An 11,394-nucleotide genomic window follows, 5' to 3' on the forward strand; every position below is an offset into this window, starting at 1 on the left:
AAAGGCTGCTCCCAAGGACCTAGAAGGCTACATGTAGCCTTGAGGCTACATGTCAACTGGTTGACAACTGTCAACTCTAAGAAATAACATAAAAACAAAGAGCTAACAGTGCTTATAAACAAAAAGCCTTTATTCAGCTGAAGGAAGGAGATGATACATGTGCCAGGGCGCCCTCTAGAAAGATAGCCACTTTAGGGAGGCCACACCTTGATACATAGAGCAGTTACTATGCAGTGAGCTATCGTTGTGACAATGAGGGGTAACAGGAACAATGAACAGGTATGATTCATAGCAGGGCTTCATGATTGGAACATGGCTCCTGCAGGTGTTTGTCTAAGCTCAGTGACCACCTGGGGCTGGTGAGGAAACAGTTCTGGGATTTTTCTGTGGCAGAGTTCATCCAGAGGGGGAGTGCAAGGGATTATCGTTATGCCAAGTTCAGGGCACAGCTTGCTTGCTGGGGCTTAGCTCTGGAAAACAGAGTGTCTCCTAATAATAAAAATAGAGAGGTGGTCTTGGCATGGGGATCCTGACAACATTAGCCTACTATGATTTATTTTGATTAAAGCCTTTATGGAATATATTTTTGTAAGATACCTTAAATGAAAATCATTGAGGTAAGGAATCAATTGGAGTAGCCAGTAGGATAGGAGCATATAATTCATGAAATGTGATTGGAGAATGCAGAAATATCTCCTGAAATGAATTTGGAATCTGATACCCACTCCCACACCCCCAGAAGGGGGAAAACCAACGGATGAGTGCTAGTCTGCTGCCCGGAGTAACTGAGAGAGTCACAGGGAGCTTGGCTAATGGTCCAGAGTATCCTTCAGAGTTAGGTGGTGCACATTACATAAAGAAAAACAGAAATGTTAAATACTAAATTTAGAGAGAAAAGCAATAAGAAACTATAGGTGGGAAGGTCCAGGTCTACATAGAGTTTGTTATTTTAACGATCTTAGAGATTATTAGTTACATGGAGATAAAATGGAGATCTTTGGCCTCAAGGAATTTACATGATATTCAGGGGTAAAATGAGTTCACATACAAACAATTACAGCATACATTAAAAAATAAACATATAACACCTTAAAGGAGGGCTCTAACCAATGGTGGTGGGGGGGGGAGGGATCAGGAATGCCTTCTCTCAGGAAGCAGAACTTGAGTTAAACCTTGAAGGGAGTTAAAGTTCCAAGTGATCAACATGAGGAGACATTTATTCCAGGCATGGAAGTTAGCCTATGCAAAGGCATGGAGGTAGTAGATTCAATGTCCTAGTCAGGAAACAAGAAGTAGGCCAGGTTGGCTGGAGTGTAGAGTGTATAAAGAGAAGTAATATGCAATCAGTCTGGAAAGATAGATACAAGTCAGACTGTGAAAGGCAATAAATGCCAAGCAAATCAGTTTACGTTGTCTCCTAAAGGCAATGGGAATCCACTGAATCTTCTTGAGAGAGCAAGTAATATGGTTAGACCTGTACTTGGAGTACTGGAAAAGTTCTTGAGAAACAAATGTGGGAGATAGAACAAAGTGGGGAATCCAGATCCTGACTTCTGAAACTCCTAGAGTTCTTTCAGTTACATCATGAAAACCATGGGGCCTTCTCTATGTCCCTGAGCATTAATTGGGCTCTATCGCTAGAGAGCTAGTCCCTTCCAGAACCATGACAGGGGCTTCTCATCAAAGAATGAGCAAAAAAGAGGAGACAGTAGATTTTTCCAGGTCAGATGGCTTGGCCTCAGGAATTAGTGCTTTAAGGCAGATTTCTGCTATATGAAAATTTAATTAAAAAAAAGAATTAGTGCTTTAAATTTCCATGTGCTTCCTTTGTGCCAATGCAGCATGGTAGCTGGAGAGCATAGACAGAGAGAGGGAAAGGAGTAGGAACTATGTATTTTTATAATGGGAACAGATGGTGTCTTTGTTTTCTGTTCATTGCTTTTTCTTTATTGACTTTTGTTTTTACATCACAGTTATTTCCCTTATACCAAACCTTTCCTTGTAGTGTAACACACACACACAAAATTTATACAAAGCAACTTATACAAACACTGTCTCTTAATATACACCACACTCTGCACCCAAAGTCCCCATTTTGCTACACAGAGAATTTCCACATCAGTTCTCTAGGACTGATGAGGCAACTGGTGGCTCAGTGGATAGAACACTGGATTTGGAATCAGGAAGACCTAAGCTCAAATCTAGCCTCAGCCACTTCCTAGCTGTGTAACCATGAGTAAGTCACTTAATCTCTGTTTGCCTGACAAAAGGTGATCCACTGGAGAAGGAAATGGAGAACCACTCCAGTATCTTTGCCAAGAAAATCACAGAGTCAGACATGACTAAACAACAAAATCTCTAGGACTGAGATTGCTTTCAGCATGGAACATCAGAATCTGATTGCTTTTTAAGGTTATGTTTACATTATTGTAATCACTTTGTATATTGTTGTCTTGGTTCTGCTTTCTTCACTTTGTACCACTTCATATAATTGCCTATATTTTTCAAAATTCTTCATCTTATTATCCCTCATTGTATTACATAATATTTATATACCATAATTTGTTTATCCATTCCTCAACTGACGGTCATTCATTTTCCCTCAGTTGTTATTGTTTTGATACAATGCTGCTATATTTTGTGATATATTGGGCATTCCTTTTGTTATGGGCCTCTTTGGTTTACATGCCAGGAAGTGAGAGAACTGGCTTACAGGAAATGAACAGGTCAATTATTTTTCTTGCAGAATTCCAAATGGATTTTCAGAAATACTGGAAGAATTCAGAGCCCCAACAATAGTTTATCCATCTGTCTGTCTTTTCAAAATCCCTTCAACACTGTTTCTATTTGTTATCTTTGCCAATTTCATGGATTTGAAGTGAAACTTCAGAATTGTTTACCTGGAAAATTCTGAACCCTCTCTATAAAGTGGGAAGGTGGGGGAGGTTGGGAAAAGTTCATTGCTCTGCCCTCCAGTCTTCTAATCAGTTGTGCAGTTGTTTTCAATCATGTCCAATTTTGTGACCACATTTGGGGTTTTCTTGGCAAAGATACTGAAATGGTTTGCCATTTCCTTCTCCAGCTCATTTTACAGATGAGAAAACTGAGGCAAAGAGGATTAAGTGACATAGCTGGTAAGTGTCTGAGGCCATATTTGGACTTAGAGAGACGAGTCTTCCTGACTTCAGGCTCGCCACTCTATCCACTGTACCACCTAGCTGCTCATCCTCTAATCAGAGGGAAGAGGTAACTGAGGGTGCTGAGGTGTTGATTATCAATATTGAATCAATCTAGAAGATGACAAGGTTTCATGCCTGGGGGAGACATGAAGTTTCAACCAGAGCAGCTGATGGGAAATTACTGGAATTACTACCACCTGGCTCTCCTGCACAAATCAAACCTCCCTGGGAAATGTCAATATATACTGAAGAAGCTGATAACTTTCTGTCAGCTTCTCAAGGGCTCCTTAAGTAACTTTCACCTTCCCTATAGTGAGACTTTTTTCTATATGCAGTCTAAAGAGTTTGGAGTCTGATTTAACCAGGAACTCCATGAACTGATGAATGAAATCTGCTAAAATTTGGCAGAGCACAGAGAAACCACTCTTTCAACCATGAAAAAGTGTGAAGGCTCTGGTCTTCCCGAGCTGTGAGTTAGTGACTTTTTATTTTAAAAGCTCCAGAACCAAAGACCCAGGGAACAACTTCAGCACCAAGTCAAGGGAACAGCACCAAACTTCTCTTCCCCTCCAGTGACACTCACACTTGCCATTGAACTTACAAGCTCTTCCCCCACCCTCTCCACCCCTCTTTGTTTCATGAGGAAATCTATTCTGCTGCTCTAGATGCTCCAGCAACTGTGTACTTCAGTGACAAATATCTAAATTGCACTATTGTGACCTTGGGAATGTGGGTTAGGCTGGACTGTATCTCTTAGTTGCTCTAGTTTGTTAACATTGTAGACTCTTGGTCTCTATTGAGGATAGATCAAGGGAACTCTGGGTCCCTGAAGTACACCTAGGAGATAGATCTGCTAGCAGACAGAAGAGACTCAGATTCAATAAATTTAAAAAAAAATTCTGTAGTGATTCCAGCCTCTGGCATCAACTTTGATTATAAGATCCTGGCCTCAGATAAAGATCCAGAAGCTGCTTTGCCCATATCTCTGTTTCAGACTCAAATAGAAACACAATGAGAGATTGGAGCCAAGTGCAAGAGGTAAAGGAAGGAACCCACCTATTGCCAGACAACCAAACATTACAAGACCATTATATGGAAGAGAGATTTCACTTGTTCTGCTTGGTTATATGCAACTAGGTAGAAGTTGTAAGAGGCAGGTTTCAATTCCACATAAGAAAAGACTCCTTAACAATGAATGCTCTCCTAAAGTGGAATGGGTGCATTTCACATCCGATAGAGATTGTGGACCATTTTGCCAGAGATTTTGTAGCAGAATTCTTTGTCAGGTATAGGTTCCTTGTCCTCTAAGTTCCCTTTCAAATGAGATTGTATTCTAAGATACCCATAAAAATGATGATATATCTGGTGCTGAGCACATATAGACAGATACATACATAGATACATGCACACATATATATACTCACACATATATAGTTAGTGTGGAAAAACCTTCAGCAGTAGCCCATGCCTTATTGCACATCAGAGAATCCATACTGGAGAGAAGCCTTTTAAATGTAACAAATGAGCAAAAGCCTACAGGCATAAGGCACATCTTATTCAACATCAGAGAATTTATACTGGAGAGAAACTCTATGTGTGTCATGAGTGTGGAAAAACTTATAGCACTGATTCATCCCTGGTTAAACACCAAAGAATCCATACTGGAGAAAGTGTAATCAATGTGGGAAAGGCTTTAGCCAAAAAGGACATCTTAATCAACACCAAATAATTCATGCTAGAGAGAATTCCTTTACATGTAATGAATGTGGGAAAGCTTTCAGCCAATATAAATACTTTAATGAACACCAAAGAATTTACACTGGGGAGAAACCCTATGAATGTAATATATGTAGCAATGTTTTCAGCAATTTGGAAACTTTAGTAAACATCAGAGAATTCATACTGAAGAGAAATCATATAAATGTAATCAATGTAGAAAAGCTTTCATTGACAATTATGTCTTTATTCAGCATGAAAGAATTTATACAGGAGAGAAGCCATATATATGTAATGAGTATGGGAAGCTTTTCAGTCAGGGATATGCCTCAAGAAACACAAGAGAATTCACACAGAGATACCATACAAATGTAATGACTATGGGAAAGAATTTACTGCCAAAACATCCTTTGTTTGTCACAAGAAAATTCATACTGAAAAGAAGCTCCATGAACGTATTGATAGTGAGAAAATTTTTTGTCAGAAGGCAAACCTTAAAAAACACAAAATGATTCATACTGTAGAGAAGCCCTTTGAATGTTGTGAATGTGGGAAAGCTTTCCAAGTTATGGGACAGCTTAACAAACAGGAGAAATCATACTGAACAGAAACCTTTTAAATGCAATGAATGTGAAAAAGCTTTCAGAGAAAGGGGAGGATTTAGAGTACCTAAGGAAAAACATGGAGAGAAACATCACACATGTAATTACTGGGAAAACCTTCAAAAACTGGGGATGTTTTCATACACATCAGAAAACTCATATTCGGGAGAAATGTTATGAAGTGTAATAAATGTGGAAAAGACTTCCACCTAAGGGAATCCTTTGTTGTTCATCAGAGAATTCATACTGGAGAGAAGCTCTATACATGTAATGAATATGGAAAGTCCTTCAGGCAGAAGCAAACTTATAAGGCTCATAAGAAAATTCATACTAGAGATAAATTGCTTAAATATAGTCAATAAATGTTGGAAAGCTTTCAGTTGGAGGGAACACCTCTGGGAATATCAGTTATTTCATACTGTTGGACAATTAATGTAAATGTGATCAATGTGGAAAAGCTATCATTTCAGCCCATAGGGAAACCTACCACCTCAGAATTCATGACTGTGACTATGCCCGTGGAATGACCCTTGCATGTATAATTAACTTCTCATTACAGGTTTCTGTAAAGTTTTAGTATGGGAAATACTTCATGGGATCACAAGGCCATAGAATTTATATTGCAAAGGACCTTAAAAAGACATTGAGTCCAACTCCCTCGTTTTATAGATGAGGACACAGAGGAAAAGAGTCATTATGTGACTTACCCAGAGTCATAGGTTGTTGTTCAGGCGTGTGCAACTCTCTATGACCCCATTAGGGGTTTTCTTTGCAGAGATACTAGAGTGGTTTGCCATTTCTTTCTCCAGCTCATTTTATAGATGAGGAAATGGAGGCAAACAGAGTTAAATGATTTGCCCAGGGTCACACAACCAGTACATTTTTGAGGCTGGATTTGAATTCGTAAAGATGAGTCTTCCTGATTTAAGCCTAATGCTCTATCCACTGAACCACTCTAGTTGCCCAGAGTTATATAGCCAGTAAGTATACAAGGCAGTATTTGAACCCAGGTACTTATGAATATGAAGGGGAGGTGATGAATAGATTTCAGTGATTAGATCTGGTAGACAGAGCTCAAAAATAACTATGGATGGAGGTTTGCAACATTGTATAGGAGGCAGCAAGCAAAAAATATCTCAAAGAAAAAGAAGAGCAAGAAAGCAAAATGTCTGTCTGAGGAGGCTTTACAAATAGCTCAGGAAAGAAGGAAAGGGAAAGGAGAAAGGGAAGGATATACTAACTGAATGCAGAATTCTAGAGAAAAGCAAGGAGAGATAAGAAGGTTTTCTTAAATGAGCAATGCAAAGAAATAAAGAAAACAATAGAATGTGAAAGACAAGTGATTTCTTCAAGAAAATTAGAGATACCAAGGGAAAGTTTCATGCAAAATGGGTTTGGTAAAAGACAAAAATGGTAGGAATTTAACAGAAACACAAGAAATTAAGAAGAGGTGGCAAGAATACACAAATAGCTATACAAGAAAGATCTTAACATCATCATTAACCACAATTGTGTGGTTACTGATCTAAATCAGTAATATCCTGGAGATACCCAGATATCCTGAAGAATGAAGTCAACTAGGCCTTAGAAAGCATTGCTTACAATAAAGCTAGTGGATGTGATGGAATTCTAGCTGAGCTATTTAAAACCCTAAAAGATGACACTGTTAAAGTACTACATTGAACATGCCAGCAAATTCAGAGAACTCAGCAGTGGTTACTGTATTGGAAAATATCAATTTATGTCCCAGTCCTAAAGAAGGGCAATACCAAAGAATGCTCAAATTACTGAATAATTGTACTTGTTTTACACGGAGCAAGGTTATGCTTAACATTCTGCAAGCTGGGCTTCAGCAATATGTGAACTGAGAATTATTAGAAGAGCAGGCTGCTTTTCGAAGAGACAATTACAGACCAAATTTCCAATATTCACAGGATTATGGAGAAAGCAAGGGAGTTCTAGAAAAACATCTACTTCTGCTTCACTGACTACACTAAATCCCTTCACTGTGTGGGTCACAACAAAATGTGGCAAATCCTCAAAGAGATAGGTGTACCAGATCATCTTACTTGTCTCCTCAGGAAACAAGAAGCAATAGTTAGAACAACTGATTGGTTTAAGATTGGAAATGGAATATGACAAGACTGTATACTATCACCTTATCTATTTAACTTATGTGCAGAACCCAACATGCAAATTGCCAGGTTGGATGAATCAAAAGCCAGAATTAAAATTAATTAAAGTTGCTAGGAGAAACATTAACAATCTCAGATATGCAGATGATACCACTCTGATGGTGGAAACTGAAGAATTAAGAAACCTCTTGATGAGGGTGAAAAAGGAAAGTGTAAAAGCTGGCTTGAAGCTTAACATCAAAATAAACCACAACACTAAAATCTTGGCAACTGGTCGTGTCACTTTCTGGCAAACAGAGGAAGAAAAGGAAGCAGTGTTAGATTTTATATTCTTAGGCTCAAAGATCACTGAAAATGGTGACTATAGTCATGAAATTAAAAGATACTTGTTACTTGGAAGGAAAGCTACAGCAAATCTGGACAGCATACTAAAAAGCAGAGACATCACCTTGCCAACAAACTACAGGCAAAACTATGGTTTTTCTAGTAGCAATGTATGGCTGTGAGAGTTGGACTATAAGGAAAGCTGAGCGTTGCAGAATTGATGCTTTTGAAATGTGGTGCTAGAGAAGACTTTTAAGAGTCCGTTAGATAGCAAGGAGGTCAAATCAATCAATATTTAAATAAATTAATTCAGGCTATTCATTGGAAGGTAAAATTCTGAAGGTGAAGCTTAAATATTTTGACCACATAATGAGAAGATGGGACTCATTGGAAAAGATTCTGATGTTGAGAAAGATTGAAGGAAAAAGGAAAAGAAAATGGCACAGAATGAGATAGATAGTATCATGGAAACAATGAACATGAACTTGCAGACCTTAAGAGATAGTGGAGGATAGAAGGGCCTGGAATGATATGGTCCACGGACTCATGAAGAGTTGGATCTGAATAAACAAGAACAACAACAATGACAAATTCTGGACAAAGTCTAGTGCCCCATCCACTAGTCTATGCTTCTTTCTAATCTTGTTGCTTATTAAAGACTTAAAATCAAAATGTCAATTTTTTTTCCCACAAACTACAATATTGTCCAGGGATCTGAAAGGGGAAAATGACAATTATAGTAATAATAAAATAAAATAAAAATAAAATAAAATAAAATAAAAATAAAAACCTTAAATCTCTTTGGGGGGTGCTCACATCAAGGCACATGCATAGGCCCTATCCTTGCCACCATTTTACTTTCTGGTTCTGGCTGCTCAGCGGAGGCTGTTGTCTGGGCAAAATCATCTCCTTGTCCCTGCTGCCGCCAGTGGCGGCCCCTCACCTCCCTCCCTTTCTTGCTTTTTAAAATCCTTCTTCCTTCGCGGGCATCTCAGTGCTACCATGTCCAAGTGGCATTGGTTGGACCTAGGGCAGGATTATCCCTACAGCAAGAAAAGTGGGGGGGGGGCAGCTAGGTGGCGCAGTGGATAGAGCACCGGCCCTGAAGTCAGGAGGACCTGAGTTCAAATCCAGCCTCAGACCAAACACTTGACACTTACTAACTGTGTGACCCTGGGCAAGTCACTTAACCCCAATTGCCTAAAAATGAAAAAAAAAAGAAAAAAAATTAAAAAAAAAAAAAGAAAAGTGGGAAGACTGCTGGAAAGGATCAAGATCGTGACCAGGATAGTGAAAAATCATTACAGAGAATGTGACAGAGGAGATAGAGAGGAAGAGAAAAAGAGAAAGAAAAGGATTTGAATGCCTTTACTAATTGCATTCAGCACACTCAACACATTTGGCTCAATCAACATACATCACACACATCATTTCCACAATCTATTAATCTGTTCACTAATCCACCCCAAACTCCTCCTTACTATGACATTCTAAAGAAGCAGCTTCAACTCTGTTTGGGAATATAAGGATAAGTTACAGATTTTCTAGTTAGGCATCACTATGATTTTTTATACTCTAAAACCAGAGAGAGATTACCTTGAAGCAGCAATTCAAACTGTGATACAAATTCATATGTCTAAAAAGGAGGAAGGAAAGCTTTTCTTTACTAGACAAGAGGAAATTGATATAGCCCGTAAGAGAATAAAGTTGATGATTTAGGTCCAGAAGTTGGTGATATTAAAATCACTCTTCTATATTCCATACTTCCACTTCAACAACAAGAGAGATTTTTTTTTTTTGGTGAGGCAATTGGGGTTAAGTGACTTGCCCAAGGTCACACAGCTAGTATGTGTCAAGTGTTTGGTCTGAGGTCAGATTTGAACTCAGGTCCTCCTGACTTCAGGGCCAGTGCTCTATCCACTGCGCCACCTAGCTGCCCCAACAAAAGAGAATTTTTGAGCATCTCTCTTCAAAAAAACAAAATGGAGCAACAGGACAAAAGGTAGTTGTGTCTACTAATACTGCAGAGACATCGCTAACAACAGATGGTGTTGTGTTTGTCATTGACCCTAGATTTGCAAAAGAAAAGGAATATAATCCTTGAATCAGAATGGAGTCTCTTTTGGTGAATCAATCAGCAAAGCTTCTGCCCAGCAAAGCTGGTCAAGCTGGTCATACCTGGCCTGGAAAATGTTTCAGACTTTCTGCTGAGAAAGCCTATAAAACTGAAATGCAGGACAATACTTAGCATGAAATTTTGAGGTCTAATTTGGGTTCAGTGGTGTTAAACAGTTGAAGAAACATGATATAGATGAGTTGGTACACTCGATTTTATGGCTCCACCAGTTCCTGAAACTAATGAGAGCCTTACAGTTTTTGAATTATCTAGCTGCTTTAAATAACAATGGAGACTTGACTTAATTGGGATCTATGATGACATAATTTCCATGGATCCACAGCTTGCTAAAATGGTTATTGCAAGTTGTGACTACAACTGTTCTAAGGAGGTCCCATCTATTACTGCCATGTTGTCAGTCCCATAGTGTTTTATTCACCCCACAAAGGACAAGAAAGCAGCAGATGAAGCCAAGATGAGGTTTGCTCACATAGATGGAAATCATCTGACAGTGTTGAGCATTTACCAAGTTTTTAAACAAAATCACAAGTCAGTTCAGTGATGTTATGACAACTTGATGTGTCTGCAGACAATACATGCCAGCAGCTGTCACAAATCATGGATACATTTAATTTGCTTTGTAGTAATACAGACTTCACAAGCAAAGACTGTTATATTCATATAAGAAAAGCTTTGGTTACTGGGTATTCTATGCAGATGGCACATTTGGAATGAACGGGGCATTACTTAAGTGTAAAGAATAAGCAAGTAGTGGAGTTGCATCCTTCAACTGTTCTGGACCATGACCCAGAATGGATGCTTTATGGTGAATTTGTCCTTAAAACAAAGAATTATATCTGGACATGTATGGATATCAAATTAGAATGATTGGTGAGCATTGCCTTCAATATTATGATATGAGCAATTTTCCACAGTATAAAGCAGAGACAGTTGGACCACATCATTGCCCAACTTCAGTCCAAGTTCATATTCCCAGTACCGACTGGAGTGCTTTGAGCTGAAGTTATCCAGAGGACATCTTTAAAAGACGAATGAACTCATAGTTCAAGTTGTACTCTTCACATTGGTTCAAAAATGCAATGGCCTGTATGGGAAAGCATTTAAATTTTCCTTTACAATAAATATTCCATTCTGATTTCATAAATTAAACAATTATGCCTTTTGGGTTAATACTGTAGCTCATATTGGAAAAGTTAATCAATGTTTTGTGGTTTATTGAAAGGGCGTGTGTACATATATACATATGTACGTATGCACATATGTGTATATAACAATGTTATAAGCACTTCTTTAGAAATTGT

At 38.5% G+C, this 11,394-nt stretch overlaps 1 pseudogene; it reads left to right on the forward strand.

The window, feature by feature from the left end:
• The first annotated feature begins 9,516 nt into the window (after positions 1–9,516).
• LOC114033704 lies at positions 9,517–11,068 on the forward strand (annotated as a pseudogene).
• Positions 11,069–11,394: the final 326 nt, after the last annotated feature.

This window comes from Vombatus ursinus, unplaced genomic scaffold (genome assembly GCF_900497805.2).
Source record: "Vombatus ursinus unplaced genomic scaffold, bare-nosed wombat genome assembly UNPS02007330.1, whole genome shotgun sequence".
NCBI classification, from domain to species: domain Eukaryota; kingdom Metazoa; phylum Chordata; class Mammalia; order Diprotodontia; family Vombatidae; genus Vombatus; species Vombatus ursinus.